We start from the raw sequence: 19,605 nt of genomic DNA on the forward strand, positions 1-19,605 counted from the left end.
ACCATCCTGGCTAACATGGTGAAACCCCATCTCTACTAAAAAAGACAAAAAAATTAGCCGGGTGTGGTGGTGGGCGCCTGTAGTCCCAGCTACTCAGGAGGCTGAGGCAGGAGAATGGCGTGAACCCGGGAGGCGGAGCTTGCAGTGAGCCGAGATCCCACTACTGCACTCCAGCCTGGGCAACAGAGCAAGACTCCATCTCAAAAAAAAAAAAAAAAAAGATGTAGACCAAATCTACCCTTGGCCTGCTCAAAGCTGGGTGACTTTATCCACCTCTCTTCTCTCAACATGCTCCACCTTCCCTGCCTTCCTCCCACCCTCCACACTAGCAAAGCCCAAACCCTCTTTGCTGCCTCTGCCTATCCAATGATCTCTCTCAGTAAACTGGTTATCTGAAGTGAGGTCTTGCCCGGCTCCAACAGATGTTCATTGAGTCTTAACTATGGGACAGACAATATGCTATGTACAAGAAATACAAATACATATTTTTTTAAAATGTGCTCCTCCGCCTTGATGAAAAGAGCCATATAATTCACTCAAAAATACGTACTGAGCCTTCTGCTGTGGGCAGGACATAATGCTGGGCATGTCAGAGGGCACAGAGACTAAGAATACACATTGTCTCCCTCAAGAAATCCCCTGAAATCAAGGAAAGACTTAGAGGCAAGAGAGGAAGAGCTGTGTAGTGGAAAGAACCATAACGTATTGCCCAGTTAGTGTAAAAGCTTCTAATTGCTCTCTTTGCTTCTACTTTTGTCTCCTGTAATAATAATAGCAATAATAATTAATATAATACAAATCCATGCGCCATCCAGGAGCCAGAGTTTTCTTTGTAATACATAAATCAGATCATGCTATGTCTAGCTTAAAACCTCCCAAAGGCTTCCTTTGGTGCATAAAATAGCATCCAGACTCCTTCACTGTGACTGACGAGGCACTGTATGACTGGCCCCTGCCTGCCTCTCCATCTTACCCACTTCAGACACATTGGCTGCTTTTCTGTCTCTCAGATATTCCTGCCTCCAAGCTTTTATCTTTGTAGTACCCTCTAGCTAAAATGATTTTCTTCCAGATTTTTGTTTGGCTGGCCTCATTTCATCACTCAGGACTCAGTTCAAATGTCCCTTCTTCAGAGACGCTTTCACTGACAAGCTTGTATAAGAAACTCCTCCTCAGTCACTCTATGGCTATTTTCTTTTCTTCATGACACATGTTGCTATCAGAAACTATCTTCATTTTTTTGTTGTTTGTGGTTTTTGTCTGTTTGTTTAATGGAAAACTCAAACTTAACAAATCCAAAATTCGCACTACTGATCTCTGCCTTCTCTAAAATTTCTTGATCTCATTCCTCCCCATCTCACCTAAAGGCAGCTCTATTCTTCCAATTCCTCCAATGGTTCAGATTAAAAATCCAGGAGTCACCCTGGACTGCTTTCTTTCTGTACAATCCATCTGGAAAACCTAATCTTCAACATGTTCTACCTTCAACATGTCACACTTCTTCCAGTCTACCCCACTCTCTCCTTCATCTTTGACCTGTACTAACCTTCTAGCTGGTCTCTCTGCTGCCCCCTTACTCCCACATTGTTTATTTTCTTTTTTTTTTTTTTTTTTTTTTTTTTTTGAGACGGAGTCTCGCTCTGTCACCCAGGCTGGAGTGCAGTGGCCGGATCTCAGCTCACTGCAAGCTCCGCCTCCCGGGTTCACGCCATTCTCCGGCCTCAGCCTCCCGAGTAGCTGGGACTACAGGCGCCCGCCACCTCGCCCGGCTAGTTTTTTTTGTATTTCTTAATAGAGACGGGGTTTCACCGTGTTAGCCAGGATGGTCTCGATCTCCTGACCTCGTGATCCGCCCGTCTCGGCCTCCCAAAGTGCTGGGATTACAGGCTTGAGCCACTGCGCCCGGCCTATTTTCAACAGAGCAGTCAGGATGGCATTTTAAAAATGAGTAGTCTGGCCAGGCATGGTGGCTTACGCCTGTAATTCCAGAACTCTAGGAGGGCGAGGCAGGTGACTCACTTGTGGTCAGGAGCTCAAGACCAGCCTGACCAACATGGTGAAACCCCGTCTTTACTTAAAAAAAAAAAAAAAAAAATACAAAATTAGCCAGGCATGGTGGCGCATGCCTGTAATCCCAGCTACTTGGGAGGTTGAGACAGAAGACTCGCTTGAACCCGGGAGGCAGAGGTTGCAGTGAGCTGAGATCGTGCCATTGCACTCCAGCCTGGGCAACAAGAGTGAAACTCCATCTCAAAAAAAAAAAAAAAAAAAAAAAGAGTAGTCATGTCATTTCCCTCCCCAACACTTTCCATTTGGGCTGGGCATGGTGGCTCATGCCTGTAAATCCCAGCACTTTGGGACGTTGAGATGGGAGGATCACTTGAGGCCAGGAGTTTGAGACCAGCCTGGTCAACATAGTGAGACCCCATCTGTATATATTTTTTTAAATTTAAAACTTGGTATATAAAAAACCTTTCCATTGGCTATCTCACTCAGTAAAAGCCAATGTCCAGTATATAGGTCTGTCAGGTCCAATATAGTAGCCACTAGCCACTTGCAGCTACTGAGCACTTAAAACGTGGCTACTTCAAATTGAGAAGTGCTATAAATGTCAAATGCATACTGAAATTCAAATAATATTTTTAAAAGAATGAAAAACACTCATTATTCATTTTACATTGATTACATGTTGAAATGTTAATTTTTTAATATGTTGGGCTGAACAAAATATGTTATCAAATTAATCTAACCTGTTCCCTTTTCATTTTTTAATGTGGCTATTAGAAAATTCAAAATTAGGCTGGGCGCGGTGGCTCAAGCCTGTAATCCCAGCACTTTGGGAGGCCGAGACGGGCGGATCACAAGGTCAGGAGATCGAGACCATCCTGGCTAACACGGTGAAACCCCGTCTCTACTAAAAAATACAAAAAACCAGCCAGGCAAGGTGGCGGGCACCTGTAGTCCCAGCTACTCGGGAGGCTGAGGCAGGAGAATGGCAGAAACCCAGGAGACGGAGCTTGCAGAGAGCTGAGATCCGGCCACTGCACTCCAGCCTGGGCAAGAGAGTGAGACTCTGCCTCAAAAAAAAAAAAAAAAAAAAAAAGAAAATTCAAAATTATATCTGTGACTCACCTATCTATAATGTGGCTTGCATTATATTTCTATGGGACAGCACCGATAATATGTATTTATTAGTATGTAGTTATTAGACCAAATGAGGTCATCTAGTGAGTGAGAGTAGACAAAGAACAGGTCTTAGGGTAGAATTCTGAGGGTCCTCCAAAATTAAGAAGCCAAGTAAGAGAAACCATTAAAAAGATTGAGACAGTACCCAATAAAGTCAGTGAAGATTTTGATAGAAGACTCAGACATCTCTATTTGAGCTCGCCACATTTTAAGTGCTCAGACTTGAGAGGATGATATCCTAGAAATCAAGTGAAGAAAATGTATCAAGGAGTCAGTGATCAATTGTTTCAAGTGAGATAAGGACTAAGAACTGACAATTCCCTTTGACAATGTGGAAGTCACTGGAAACACTGACGGGGCTGTTTTGGTGGAATGGTGTAGATAAAAGTCTACTTAGAGTTATTGAAGAGAGAATAAGACAGCATAAATGGATACTACAAGTATGGACAATACTTTGAAGAAGTTTTGTTATAAAGAAGATAAAAATGCAAAGGTAGCTGCAGGGAAGCTTGAGATCAAGGGAAAGTATTTTAATATAGAAATAAAGCATGTTTATATACTGATGGACATAAATTGATCAGGAAGAAGAGAGAGCCTTGGCTGGGCGCCATGGCATATGCCTGTAATCCCAGCACTTTAGGAGGCCGAGGCGGGTAGATCATTTGAGGTCAGGAGTTTGAGACCAGCCTGGCTAACATGGCGAAACCCCGTCTCTACTAAAAATACAAAAATTATCCAGGAGTGGTGGTGCATGCCTGTAATCTCAGCTACCTGGGAGGCTGAGGCAGGAAAATCTCTTGAACTCGGGAGGTGGAGGTTGCAGTGAGCCAAGATCGCGCCACTGCACTCCAGCCTGGGTGACAGAGCGAGATTCCATCTCAAAACAAAAACAAAAACAAAACGGGAAGAGAGAGCCTCTCCAAAATGGCTAGAGTAAAACTGCTAGAGTGCTCTCCTTGAGTACATGTGAGATCCTGGGACCTAGTGTACAATAGGAGGGCTGTGCCTTGGACAGACCCATGGACAGTTCCTCAGAGGACAGAATGGATGAGGGGACACAGGCAAAGATACAAGCAGATTTGGAGGAAGTGATGGGAACCACATGTGGAAGGTCTCTTCTGATTTTTTTTTCTTTCTTTTTTTTTTTTTTTTTTTTTTTTTGCCGTGTAAAAGAAACGAAGGCCATCAGCTGAGAATAAAGAACTAAGAGGTGGCAAAAGTTTGAGGAGAGAGCAGAAAGTTTGATATCGTGTTTGTGAAGCAAGAATTCACAAACTCTTTGAATGAATTAGAATTGCTGGGCCCACTTAAATTTGGGGGCTCATGAGTTTAAAGTGATACCAAGCAGTAGATTGGGTACTTTCCTCCAGCCAAGTTCAGCAACCAGAAAACAGATGCAGAGTAAGAAAAGGGCTGCAAATAACTAGGACTGGGGGTTTTCCAAAGAAGGAAAAAAACACGAAAGAGGCTCCAGGGAGTTACAGTTGTATAAAGTGAGTGATGATTATGATAGACTATAAGATCTAGATGGATAAGGAGGTAAGGATACACGGGATGTAAAGGAGAGTGAAAGACGGTAGGACAAATTCAGTGTTAGGTCAAAGGATTTTTAAGGATGTGAGGGACAGTGAGTTGGAAAGATATGAGGTGGTGGGCCTAGTATAGAATGCTTGAGATTGAGATTTTGATCTATGGCTATACCACCCTGAACATGCCTGATCTTGCCTGATCTCAGAAACTAAGCAGGGTTGGACCTGGTTAGTTCTAGGATGGGAGACGGAGATTATGGAAGACGAGGAATTATTGACAAGGACAAAGTTGAGGGGAGGTTATGAATGGCTCATTCCATGAGCATCAGTGGCTGAGGTTGGAAGAGAATGAAATCATATAGGAGAAGAGATCAAGGGACTCAGATGCCAGAGAGTGCTGAAATGATCATCTAGGAATTGTGACAGACATATTGTCACAAACAATGAGGATGAGCTGGGAGCTTACATCTTCAAGGAACGTGAAAAGTAACCCAAAGTCAGCAGATGACTGCAATAAGAAAGGGTAGCTGGTAATGATGTCTAAATTTCACACCAAGGGAGAAGAGAACTTGGTCTGATAGGAGCAATAAAAACCAGGGCGACATCTCCCCACCGCTAAGTCCAGAATTCTGCTCAAATTCACATTCCAAATATAGGCTATGTGTTTCTGATCTCACAAGAGTCATACTCTATCCTAAAGGAAGATGGAATGGTTATAGGCTTCCTGCTTTAACTCAAAGGAGTGTGGGACAGAAAACAAGCACCACTCAACCAGGCTACAAGAAAGCAGGACTCAGAGGTCCAGGTTTCAGTTAAAAAAAATAATGTGTAGGAGACACTAAGAGAAGAGGCTGAGAACACGAGGATTTTTGCCGATGATGGGCCACAGAGCACGGAAAACGGGTGGAAGTGGGAAATGGGCAATGGGGTCAGAATAGAGAATAAACAGACAGGATGTAGATCTAGACTATTAGGAATGACCTCATAGTTTGGAATATGGGATAAAGAGAGTGGTGAGACTGTCCTGGATTGTCTCTTAGGCAGATTGTGGTAGAAAGGCTGTGAGTGTTGGGGCATGAGGGATGAGGGTCATGCCAGAACCTTGCCAGGGCTCTGGGGCCCTTGAAACTTTGGTGTCATCTTCACCACTTCCTCAGACCTAGGATGAATGGCTCCCCCATTAAACCTTGCCCCCTAGCAGATGTGAAAACCCCTAACCTGAGCCAGCTTATACTTTCATAAAGAATTTTACTAAATCCTGAAGGAAAACATAAGATGAAATAACACAGAAAAGACAAAATATCAACATTCCAAATATGGGTTTCTGATGCCAGAAGAGTCTTGCCCTGTCTCCAAATAAGCTAGTGTGACTATATACTTCATGATTTAACTCAAAAGGAAATACTTATTAATTGTTGAGACAGAGGCATTGCATAATCCCAGTGTGGGGAAGATGTTTTGAAAAGGCATCTTTAAACCATTCCCAGGCATTGACCCATATGCACAGCTGTTCCTGTATAGGACTTTCTTCACATTAACCACAACAATAAAAACACATAAAAATCAGCCCAAGGGTAAATGTTTCCTAATGGTTAGAAAAATAACATTTTACCTGATACTGTGAATGAGAGATTTTCAGGTCAAGTTTATTGAGAACTAGCAAGATGAGTCAGCAGCTAAGATCTGTGGAAATGCTCTTAATGACTTTTACAATTGTTTGCTTAATAATGGACTCTTAATAAGCAGGTCAATGTTAATTACATGGAAGTATTCTAAAAAGCATATTGAAACCTGATTTTAACCCATTCACTCAAGGCTTAAAGTTGTACTTTGGATTTTGTTTTTTTTCTTCCCTCCCCAATAGAATATCATCTATCAGAAGGAAATGTTTAAGCCAGGGGATGAAGTTTAAAATATAAAATTAATAAGGAGAAGAAAATGTAAGGCTATGTAGGCCCAAAGTCACAATCTTTCTGCCACTCACTGACCTTATTACCCATGGTTCATTTGGCAAATGATCACGGAGATTGGGTAATATGCTTTGCTACCTGTTGGAGTTAGTGATGATTACAATGCCATTCTTAGCCCTGAAGGGGCTCACTCTCTGGTTGAGGAAAATAAACACCTTAGCAAACACAATACAATATTGATATTTTGTATACAGGGCAGAGCAGAAAATGGAACATTTGAAGTGGGTCTTGAAGGATGAGCAGAAGCTTGTTAGAGAAGGAAAGTGTGCCAAGCAGAAAGAAGAGTATGTAGGTGTGATGCAGACTGGCAAACTGGAGAAGCATGAGCAGTTCTGTGGGGCAGGACTACAGGATCTGAAAGCAAGGAGAAGAAACTGCCCATTACAGAAGCATCCAAATTATTACTTCTATGCTACCATTGCACCATTGTCACCAACCTCCTCTCCCAGTCTTCACAATCAACCCAAATACAGTCATTTTGCACAAGAAATCCAAGCACAACAAGCATAGTAAGGTTTTTTTTAAAGATTATTGAAGTTCTGGAAGCCATGAGGAAGGGTCTCACAGCATAAACATCAGCACTGCACCACTCTCTCATTCCCTTGGCCTTCCTCACCTCCTCACTGCCCATCCAACCCAGGCCCAAATATGCAGAATTTGTCTGCAGTTTTGCTATTTTCCAACAACCAGAGGTTAATAAACATCAGGCAACACCCAAAATAAGGGTGACTCCCTTAAAGGAACTTTCTTACAATCTGGTATGAGAATCAAAGCTTTTTCCTCTGATTTTACTTCTAAAACACACTTTTAATCCTATCGCTTCCATTTTTTAAATCCTTCAATGGCTTACTCTGGCCAAAAGAATAAAATCCAAACTTTAGCAGTCTTGCACTCTCAGCCCCAATCTAAATGCTAACCCCCCTTTCCTTTTACAGCTTCGCCAGGCTCAGTTGTGTAAACTATATCCCACTGAAGCCCTCCCTCCTGTTTCTTGGACAGGGCCTATATTTTTTCCCATGGGGCTTTGTTCATTTAGTACTGTCTCTGGGATTCTTGTTCCCATTTATCCACTTGTGAAAATTCTAATCCTCCTTGTACAATGTATCCATCTTATTCAAGCAGGGTTTCTCAACCTAGGTACTACTGACATTTTACGCTGGCCAAGTCTTTGTTGTAGGGAGTTGTCTTATGCATTGAAAACTGCTTAGCAGCATCTCTGACCTCTACTCACTAGATGCCAGTACCAACGCTCACCCTCACTATCCATCTATCCATTGTCATAACCATTAAAAATATCTCCAAATATTGCCACATGTCCTGTGGGCTTGAAAATTGCCCCTGGTTGAGAAACACTGCTCTCTAATGTGTTTTCTGGTTACTTCCAGTGCGAAATCATTTCTCCCCACTCACTACTCCACCACACTTTGCAACTGTTAAAAACCCCTATAACTAAAGCAACAAGAGCAGCAATAAGCAGCAACAACTAAAGCAACAAGAGCAGAATAATATTTAATGCTATCTCCTTTGTTTCTGTTGGTTACTTCTATGTCTGACCCCTTCCAATGGGTTTGTAAGCTGTTTGAGAGAAGGATGAAGTCCTGGTGCCTCTAGACCCCAGCACAGCGTCTTACCATAGTAGGTCATAGTTTGAATTGATTTGATAAAGCTGTTCTCTTCATCTATTTGTCTTCTGACTAGCCATTTGATGGCCACATCAGTTGGAAGATCGAGAAGCTAAAAATTATTGAAATGTTTTTTTGCAAGGTTTTGTTCGCATCTGGGAAGTTACAAGAAACACTAAGAACAGGGTGTGGTAGTTCATGCCTGTAATCTCAGCATTTTGGGAGGCCAAGGCAGGCAAATCACTTGAGGTCAGGAGCTTGAGACCAGCCTGGCCAACAAGGTGAAATGCCATCTCTACTAAAAATACAAAAAAATATATATATATTACCCAGGCACGGTGGCAGGTGCCTGTAAGCCTAACTACTCCGGAGGCTGAGGGAGGAGAATCACTTGAACCTGGGAGGCGGAGGTTGCCGTGAGCCGAGATTGCACCACTGCACTGCAGCCTGGGCGACAGAGCCCTATAGCCTGGGCAACAGAGACAGGAAGGATGGAAGGACGGAAGGCAGGAAGGCAGGAAGGCAGGAAGGCAGGCACGGATCTGGAGGATCTGGAGAGGGTCTTTTTGTTTGCTTGTTTAATCTTCACACTACTGAATGAATGGTTTGTAGTTGAGTAAATATTAGCTTTCAGACTCAGTTTGGGTTGAAACAGTAATGTGGCTCATTTCAATTTAGTTTGAGTCAGTTTGCAGACAATGGGCTTTTAGGTTTAAAATATAAAGTAGTGGTCCAAACCATAAAACATAGCATTTCGGTACATACAGGTAGATAACATTCCGATTGTCTCATTGGTGTAGTTTCCAATTGCTGAAATTGCCTGAAAGTTCCTCAAGGACATGAACACATCTGACATTTCTCCTCTCTCCCCTAGCACCTGCTAGTAAATGTTTTTGAATTAAGAAGTTGAAAACTTTCCAATGAAGGGAAACAATTCTATTGACCTGGAATGCTTCAGGAACTAGGTTTAAAGGTAATTTCCAGAAGTTGTGGTGTAGTATGGCAAAGCTTGCTGGAGGCTTATCCCCGTATTTATTTTGCCTTTCTTCCTTGGGGACAGAGTTGAGATTTTGTAGCTGGGCTCTCTGTCATTCAAAATAAAAGATTTTATTTCCTAGTTCTTTTGCAGTAAGATGGAGACATGTAACTGAGTTTGGCTAAGAAGATACAGGTCAAAATATTATGTTGGACATCTGAAAAGGGTGCTTTAATGATGCTTATTCAACTGGGAAGGGTGATTTTTACCCTTCAGCAATTCCTTATTTCTTTTTTTCTGGCATGCATCTCACATGTAATGACTGAAATTCCTGCAGCCATCTCAGATTATGAGTGAACTTGACTATGGAAGCCATGTCCTAGGATGGTGATGCAAAATGAAAAAAAACTGGGATCCTGGTGATACTATGGGGCTGTCACACTTGTACCAAGTTACCTATCTGTGGATTTCCTTTACTCACTTTAAATGCACTATTATTTTGGACTTCTGTGAGGTTTTTTTTTTTTTTCAAAACAGAGTCTTTTTTTTTTTTTTTTTCAAAGCAGTGTCTTGCTCTGCCACCAAAGCTGGAGTGTAGTGGTATACAACAACCTTGAACTTTTAGGCCTAAGCAATCTTCCCACCCCAGCCTCCTAAGTAGTTAGGACTACAAGCACACATTATTATGACTAGCTATTTTTTTTTTTTTATTTTTGTAGAGACAAGGTCTTGCTATGTTGCCCAAGCTGGTCCCAAACTCCTGGCCTCAAGTGATCCCCCTACCTCAGCCTCCCAAAGTGCTGGGAATAGCCGGGCGCGGTGGCTCACACCTGTAATCCCAGCACTCTGGGAGGTCAAGGTGGGTGGGTCACTTGAGGTCAGGAGTTCAAGACCAGCCTGATCAACATGGTGAAACCCAGTCTCTACTACAAATACAAGAAATTAGCTGGGTGTTGTGGCGGGTGCCTGTAATGCTAGCTAATGGGGAGGCTGAGGCAGAAGAATTGCTTGAACCCAGGAGGCAGAGGTTGCAGTGAGCCGAGACCATGCCAAAGTTGGGATTATAGGCATGAGACAACATGCCCAGCCTGGATTTTTGTGTTTATATGCAGCTATACCTAATTCTAATTGATGCATATTTAATTGTAATTCAACAATTTTTTATGCCTTCTATGTGGTAGATCAATGGTTCTCAACAAAAAGTACATGTCACAAAAACCTTTATATTTTCAGAAAATACAAATGTTCATGCCATACTTGAGAGTTTTTCAATCAAAATTTACATGATGGTCCTCTGGCATGAATTGTGTGACAAATATAAATTATATTTTTCAACAAATTAGATGTTAGATTACATATATTCAGTTATATATAGTATATACTGTGTGTGTAGCAAGAGAGAGAGATTTTTATAGTATTCCCTTATATTCTTTTTTATCCTTGTAAGATTGGTAGAAATGTCCCTTTTCATTCCTGATTTTAGCAATTCCTCTTTTTTTCCTGGTTAGTCTAGTTAAAGCATTGTTAATTTTGTTGATCTTTTCAAGGAACCACATTTTGGTTTCATCAGCTTTCTCAATTGTTTTTATTTATATTCTATGTTTTCCTATTCTGTATTGCTTTTATTTTATTCTAGTTCTGCCCTAACTTTTGTTGTTTCCTTTCTGCTACTTAGTTTGAGTTTAGTTTTTTCTTTGTTAAGTGTCTTAAGATAGAAATTTAGGTTGTCGATTTGATTTTTCTTTTTTTAAAATACAGGCACTTATAGCTATAAATTTCCCTCTAAGCACTGCTTTAGCTGCATCATGAATATATTTTTAAGGTCCTACAGAGAATTCTGATGTGCACACTTGGTGAGAATAAACTGTATTTCTTTGCCACTATAAGGTTTCTGTTTTTTTCAATTTCCCAGCATGACTGCTGAACTTCTTCATAGACAAAGGTTTTTTTATAAAGCAAAATACTTTGGCTTGGGTTTGGTTAGATATTGCAGAAAGACTCTTGCTTGCAGCTCAAAAATTTTTTTCATAGCCTAATATAAAAGTCAAGGATGTGTTTGCTTTACTTGATTTTCTCTAAGAAGGGAAGACTTCCTGGATTACAGGGACCCTTCTTTAAGGGCCCTTTCGGTTGGAAGTTTTACTTTCTGCCTGTATTTTTACTATGCATATTTTTGGCAGCCCTAAAACAATGTTTATGTCCATTCATCTGATAGTGAAAGCTTACTGTGCTACCTAAGTCCTTTCTCTTGGTCTGTGTACTTTCCTATGTGCCTTGCTTTTTCCACAATTTGGCAGCATTATCACTTACTCCACGTGACAAGTGACATCATTGCTATAATGAGAATTCCAAGCAGCACCACTGGATCAAAGCCCATCTGTGTGCCTGCTCCCACACTTGACAAAACAAATTCCAAATTCATTCAGCATGCCGGTGCCATTTAGTCACTGTGACATATCCTAAATTTTGGACTCTGTGCAAAAACCAATCTGTGCCCACAAAATTAATCATGGAACACATTTTATGACGTTTGACAACAACTTAAAAGGTTCTCATCTCTGGCAGTTGCCTCTGCCAATCTGCAAGTATGTGCACGACAAATCCTGAACAATACATTGGGTGGCTGAAAATACATTGTGCAGGATGCACGCCCTGAAGAGAGCCAGAGTAAGTCCAACCAATCCTGAAGTCTTTCTCAGGGACAACTAAGCCAGACTGCTGCCTTGTGAAGGAAGGATGATGGCCCCAGGTACACGCAGAAAGCCAAAGAAAAGGCAACAGCTCATGTGCCAGTAGATGCTGAGAACATTGGCACAATCGGCTGTGTTGGCAGGACCAAGAGTTTGCAATGGCTAATTTAAGCGACAAGATCCTGGCAAACCGATTTATATAGGGCAAGGGTGCGTCAGGAAGATGCCAGAAAAATACATCAATCTGTGCCTTTACATGTACTACAGAGTGATGATGAAACAAGTGACATTAAAAAAGTCAACCCTTACACTTTAATAGAATCTGCAACTCATCCTACAAGGAAAAGGAGGGTTTATGTTAGATCTCTGGAACTCACAGATGGGTTTCTATGTTCTGATCCGAGATCTGTGATAAAATTTCCCTTCAAAGGTGCTCCTGAAGAGATTTTCCCATACTGTTATGTTTAGTTAATTAGGCCAAGTGTTTTTATGTATTGTTTAAATTATTTTAAAATGCAGGCTCTTTAACATTTGACAATATCATTCACTTCAAATAAAAGAATAAATTTATTCAAAATTTTACTTTGCTGAGTACATCAGAGGAATTCTGTTAAAAAAAGAAGATTGAGACTTTAATTTTACTGTTAGAAGTCTTTACTTGAGAGTAATGTTCTACCCTGCAATGACATAACTGTTTCAAATAGCTATTTTATGTAGTAGTGCCTATTTGTGTTACAGTTCAACAGGCAATGGAATAGTAAAACACTCCACTTGGAGCATGTTGCTTCTCCATATTACTTTCCATTTTCCTAGCGTCCCTTTAGACAGCCTTCTACCCCCACTGTTCCCCACCCACTCCTTTTTTCACTTAGTACGTTGTATTTGCAATGTCTCGGGTTAAGAAAGCTTTTATACCTTGGCAGCCTACTTAGGGTTTTCATTTGTTATACAAAGACTAAATTTCCATAATTTAGCTTTCACTGGGATTTGTCTAGACCCAAACATCCTATTCCAATTTTAAAGTTCCTCTACATCTCTGAGGCAGGAAGTAGTATGAGGAAGCAACAGGTGAAGAGGAGTTCTTCCACACAAAGAGCAATTCTTGATTAGGAGAATTGGTGATTTAATAACCTGGCAGAGGCATAAAAGGAAAACCAGCTTTCCCTGGTTCATGCTCCTAATGGCCTCCTTTGAGATGCAGGACAGCAATCCATATTCTCTTCTATAAAATGAGGGAGCTGGACTCTCTAGGTCTTTCCCAATGCTAATACTCTTGAATTTTCAATTAACGAGGAACATTTTGGGATTCTCTCCTTACACAATAGTTGATTCTTTTATTTTGTATGTTAAGTACCAGTGGGCTGTTGGTTAATGTGAGGCATATTTTTCCCTCTCAGAAGTAGTTTCCAAAACTTTTTTCTTCCTTACCTATGCCTAAAATAATTGATATAAAATTTAAAATCAGCTAGAAATGCTGCCCTTTATGCAAGAGCTATATATTCTTTTATAATGAAAATCATTTTCTCAATAATTTGTCTCTGCAGTTTTATAAAGAAACCGAATTTTAGTAGAAAAAGGCCCTAGAAATAATCTTTTAAATCCTGAACACAGGTCCCTGTGTCAGGCTAGCTGTGTCAGAATCACTAGAGATTTTTTAAAATACAGATTCCCAGAACCTTCTCCTAAGGATTCTGATTTGTTAAGTCCATGAAGTTCAAGGGAATCTGTATTTAAATAAATACATATTTATATTAATTACTTTATTGATACAGAGTCAAGTAATTTTTACATGCTGACCGATTTTTTTTAAAGAGTTAGGGTGTTGCTGTGATGCTCAGGCTGGAGTACAGTGGCTACTTACAGGCACAATCATACAGCCTCAAACTCCTGGCCTCCATCCTCCTGCCTCAGCCTCCCAAGAACTGGGACTGCATACAGGTGGATGTCACTGCGGCTGGCTCAGACAGATCTTATTCAGTTGTCGTGCCAAATAAGGAAACAGGTCTAGAATGAGAATGCGATATTGTCCAGATCACACTATCACAAGGTGGCTTATCTATGATAAGTAACCAGCTCTCCTGACATTTAGTCCTGTGCTTTTCCCATAATGTCAGGCTGCTACGCTTATGGAATTTGCAACATTTTTCCCAAATGTATATGTAATGTACTATATTAGATAGGCCAAATGCATTGCCTGCTGTACTCTAGCCCTTTCTAAGGGAAAATGTTCTGTCTCCAGACTTATCAGAGACTTGGGTGAACCACTACTTCCACTGTACCAGATAGAGTTGATTGAACCAGGGGTGAGTATCTGATCATGGGTAGCAAATCCACAGACTACAGCACAATGAGATTCAAATACCAAATAAAGCAGATTTACAAATCTATTAAATGAAAATTGTCTAATCATTAAACACTGCTTTAAACCTAATAAGTCTGTGCTTTTCAAGCATTCAAATTGTGCTTATAATGAAGTTTTCTTATTCCCCTTCCCAAGAGCAAAGATTTCAAACTGAAAACATGAGGCCAATACAAATTAAAGATTTCAAAATAAAATACATCAAATATTATCTTTAGTATTGTGATTGCTATTTATTTTCATTTTTATTAAAATGTCTTTTTAAAAATGCAAACAGCATTACAGGGTTTATACTTTAAAAAAGTAAAAGTTGCTGAATATGTTGTATGCAGCTGATCCACCTTCTATATATTTCCTTTATTACACGGCTTTTTCGTATTTTTTGGAGTTAATAATTGCTTTATTTCCTCCCATTTGCTTAGTTTTCTATGTGTCTATCACCACTTTATTCCCAAACTCTCCACTAAAATGCAGAAATGTATTATCAATATGCTCACCCACATTGGTGAACTGCACATTTCTTTTTTTTCTTGGCAACACCTCACCTCCACTTCTGCCCTGCCCTGTGAATGGATTGCTCTCTTTGCCAGCTGCATGTCTGCTACCCTAGGTTTCCCTTCACAGTTGTGGTGGATTAATTTTACGTGTCAACTTGACTGGGCTAAGTGATGCTCAGATAGCTGGTAAACATTATTTCTGAGTGTGTCACGAAGTTTCTAGAGCAGATTAGCATTTTAATCAGTAAACTGAGTAAAGATCACTCTCATTAATGTGAATAGACAACATCCAATCCACTGAGGGCCTGAATAGAGCAAAAAGACAGAGGAAGGGCATATTTGCCCTTTCTGTTTGAGCTCAGATATCCTTCTTCTGCCCTTGCGACTCCAGTGTTCCCAGTTCTCAGGCCTTCAGACTCAGACTTTAGTACTTACACCAGAGGCCCCTCTGGTTCTCAGGCCTTGGTTCTTCATGCTTGGACTGGAACTAAAGCATCTTTTCTGGGTCTCCCACTTGAAGACAGCAAATTATGGGATTTCTTGGCTTCTGTAGCCTCCTGAGCCAATCCCTCATAATAAATCGTTTCTATATACCTAAATATATTCTATTGGTTCTGTTTCTGTGAGGCACCCTGATACAGTAATCAATCTGAAATCACCTTGATCTCCTCTATATTTCTATATTGGATCCTCTTTTTATTGTACTACATACACCTTTATTGGCTAACTTTTTTTTTTTTTTTTTTTTTTTGAGACAGATTCTTGCTTTGTTGCCCAGGCTGGAGTGCAGTGGTGCAATCTCAGCTCACTGCACCTCCTGGATTCAAGTGATTCTCCTGCCTCAGCCTCCTGAAGGGCTGGGATTACCACCCCTGGCTACTTTTTGTATTTTTAGTAGAGATGGGGTTTCACAGTGTTGGCCAGGCTGGTTTCAAACTCCTGACCTCAAGTGATCCACCTGTCTCAGCCACCCAAAGTGCTGGGATTACAGGCATAAGCCACCGCCCCTGGCCAGTTAACTTTTTTTCTTAAAGATGGAGTTTCACTCTGTCACCCAGGCTGGAGTGCAGTGGCACAATCATAGCTCACTGCAGCCTCAAACTCCTGGGCTCAAGTGATTCTCCCACCTCAGCCTCCTGAGTAGTTTGAACTACAGGTGTGAGCTACTGTACTTGGCTTGGCTCACTTCCTACTATTGATGGAGCATATTTTCTAATAGCTCTTGAGAAAGTATGTATGGAAGGTTAACATTTTTTAGAACTTACATGTGTAAAATATTTTTCATTATTCCTTCACACCTGATTGATACTCTGGTTGGTGTTATGGGGTGAACTGTATCTCTTCCCCTCAAAAAAAAATTAAAGTTCTAACTCCCAGAACCTCAAATGTTACTATATATGGAAATGAGGTCACTGATGATGCAACTAATTTAGGGTATGGTCATACTGAAATAGGAAGTTCTTATAAGATTTCCAGCTGACGACAGATACACCTATTTATACGGATTTACATACGATAATGACAACAGAGACTGAAGCAATGCAGTTGCAGGCCAAGGAACACAAAAGCCTGCCAGCAAACTACCAGAAAGTGAGGAAGAGACAAGGAAGGAATCCTCTACACTTTCAGAGAGCACATGACATCTTGACTTCTGACTTCTAGCCTCCAGAAGTGTGAGACAGTGAATATCTATTGTTTTAAGTCACCCAGTTTGTTTTATCTTGTTATGGCAGCCCTAGAAACCTAATACAGTTGGGTATAGAAATCTAGTTTGCAAATATTTTTTTCTAAAAATTTAATTGCTCTCTGTGCCTCAGCTTCCAGTACTGCTGAGGAGAAGTACAATCTTGTTCTGATTTCCAGTCCTTAGAATATAACTTTTATCCTCTCTGGAAACTTCTAGGATCTTCTACCTATTCCTGGGATTCTGAAATTTTATGATGATTACATGTGTTAATCATCCACCCGGGTGCAGTGGCTCACGCCTGTAATCCCAGCACTTTGGGAAACCAAGGTGGGCGAATCACTTGAGGACAGAAGTTTGAGGCCAGCTGGCCAAACATGGTGAAATTCCGTCTCTACTAAAGATACAAAAATTAGCAGGGTGTGGTAGTAGGTGCCTGTAATCCTAGCTACTCGGATGGCTGAGGCACAAGAATCACTCGAACCCAGGAGGCAGAGGCTGCAGTGAGCTGAGACTGCGTCACTGCATTCCAGCCTGGGTGACAGAGCGAGATTCCATCTGAAGAAGAAGAAAGAAGAAGAAGGAGAAGGAGAAGGAAGAAAGAAGAAGAAACAAATTACCAGACAGGGAAAGGAAAAGAGCCAAAAAAATCCACAATCCCAGTTCATAAGAACAGTCCTGTTCCTACCAAAGTAGAAAAACCACATAATTCACATTGGGTATGGGGTAAGGAACTTTGAAGGGTACTGTCTTAGTAGTGGTATACAATTAGCCCTACATAAATGACTGAATTGGTTCCACCTAACAACAACAACAAAAAAATCAGACCCCAAAAGAACAAAATTGTTTTTCAAGTAAGTGAATTTTACAAAGTCTACCATTTTGTTTAAAAAAAAAAAAAAAAAGTGTCCAGGCATGCAAGAAGAAGGAAATTATGAACGGTAATGAAGAGAAAAATCAATCAATAGAAACTGTGCCAGAAATAGTGTAGATCATAGAATTAGTAGACAAGGACATTAAAACTGTCATTATAATTGTATTCTATGTGTTTAAGAAGCTACAGAAAAGATTGAGCATGTTAAAATATAAAAGATGTAAAACACACACCCACACCCAAATCAAACTGGTAGAAGCAACAACTACAATGTTTTATATGAAGAATGAACTGGACAGGATTTCAATATTAGATATTGAAAAAAGATTAATGAACATGAAAACCTAGCAATTATCCAAAAGGAAACATAAAGAAAACCTTGAAAAAAAGAAGAGCATCATTGAGCTGTGAGACAATGCCAGTTAGCTCAATATACATGTATACTATGTACATGCACACGACTCCAATAGTCACCAGTGGAGAGGAGCAAGAGAATGCAAAGAAAAAATATTTGAAGAAATAAGAGCAATGTTTGCATTTGTCTTGCTCTACCTGGTATTCCTATCAAGGCACCTGGTATATATTAGGTGCTTAATAAACATTTCTTGAGCACATTTGCAGCAGAAAAAAAAGACAACAATGAGTAAGAGATAAGCACCTGAGTGTTACTGCAGGGTATTTAGGCCATCAGAGGACAAAAAAGTGGAACAATATGGAGAAAAGGCTTGGTAGAAGTGGCATGTCTTCAGCAGGGACCCATGAAATGGGTTCAACTGAGTGTCTACAAAGTTTGGAGAACAGGAGGGGATGAAGAAGGGCATTCCACACAAGAACAACATAAATGAAGATTTGGGGCCCGGCACAGTGGCCCACACCTGTAATCCCAGCACTTTGGGAGGCCAAAGCAGGAAGACTGCTTGAGCTCAGGAGTTTGAGCCTGGGCAACATAGCAAGACCCCCCATCTCTACTAAAAATTTAAAAATTTGCCAGGCATGGTGGTGCTTGCCTGAAGTCCTCACTACTGGCAAGGCTGAGACAGGAGGCTCTCTTGAGCTGTGATCGCACCACTGCACTCCAGTCTGGACAACAGAAAGAAACTCTGTCTCTAAACAAACAAAAAGACTTGAAACCAGGAATAAATATGGTTGAAACTATCCCACCCGGACTGAAGTGGTGGTTGCACTTAGCGGTAATAAGAAATGAACTTAGCTGGATGAGTTGGGGTCAGAGTATGCAAGGCTTTAGAAATAAGAAACAGGAGAGAACTATTGAAAGTTTCTGAACAGATCTTGTGATGATGAAATCAGAATTCAAGGGGAGAAAAAAGAAGCATAGTGATGGCAGATATCCGTGATGGATTTGGAGAAGAAAATACTAAAGGTGAATGGAAAGGGTGGACCAGCGGCAACCAGGTTATTAAAACAGTCGCATCATGAAGTGTTGAAATATTGGATGTAAACACACCTACCACAGTATCAGTACAGACTAAGGGCTTGGATAAATGTTAGTCAAATCCAAATACTAAAATTCTTCTTGGTTCGCGAAAATTTCAGGAGTGGCTCAAAGAATCTGTAATGCATTAAGAATACTATTTGCTTCACAATATTTAATTTAGTTAAGATTTCATAAGAATCAGCTGCTTATAAAATTGTTACTTTGTGGTGCACCAAAGCACCTTGTTCTCTCCCTCACCCAGATATGTTATCATGCTGTTTGTACTTTCCACCCTTAAACAGATTTGGAGGGAAGATTCAAGCCGTGGATTTTTAAATTTAAAGCAATGCTGTCACAAACTGAGAACTGACATGTCATTACATATTTAATTGCCACCACATCCCAGAGTTTAAAAATTGAAAGGACCTAAGAGATAGGACCTCTCGTTGTACAGAGGCGGAAACTGAGACTGAGAGAGGGTAAGAGAACAGTCCCAGATCACAGAGCTGCTAATGGGCAAGGTGGGACTAGAATCCAGGCTTGACTCCTCTACGTGGAGCCAAGGGTTCGAAGCGATTCGGATAAGGGAAGCCCGAGGCAGGGAACGAGAGTCATGAAAGCAGCTCTTTCCAACCCTAGGAGGCCGGGGAACCTCGCCACCGCGGAAGGAGCGGAGCCAGGCCAACCTCAAAAGCCGCAAGTCCAGGTACCCTTACCCTGATGGCCCCGGCGACACCCTCGGCCACCCTCCTGATCTCGCGATACTAGCCGGTACTCACTTTT

The 19,605-nt window shown here is 40.9% G+C and overlaps 1 long non-coding RNA gene across 1 annotated transcript in view; it reads right to left on the bottom strand.

Moving 5' to 3' along the window:
* The window catches only part of LOC144334556 (uncharacterized), a 151,448-nt gene extending 131,860 nt beyond the window's left edge, over positions 1 to 19,588 (bottom strand). The window contains exon 1 of the long non-coding RNA XR_013404519.1: positions 19,539 to 19,588. This is a non-coding gene — a long non-coding RNA (uncharacterized LOC144334556). The remainder of the gene's footprint in view (positions 1 to 19,538) is intronic.
* Between the last annotated feature and the right edge of the window lie 17 nt (positions 19,589 to 19,605).

Source organism: Macaca mulatta, chromosome 14 (assembly GCF_049350105.2).
Source record: "Macaca mulatta isolate MMU2019108-1 chromosome 14, T2T-MMU8v2.0, whole genome shotgun sequence".
Taxonomy (NCBI): Eukaryota; Metazoa; Chordata; class Mammalia; order Primates; family Cercopithecidae; genus Macaca; species Macaca mulatta.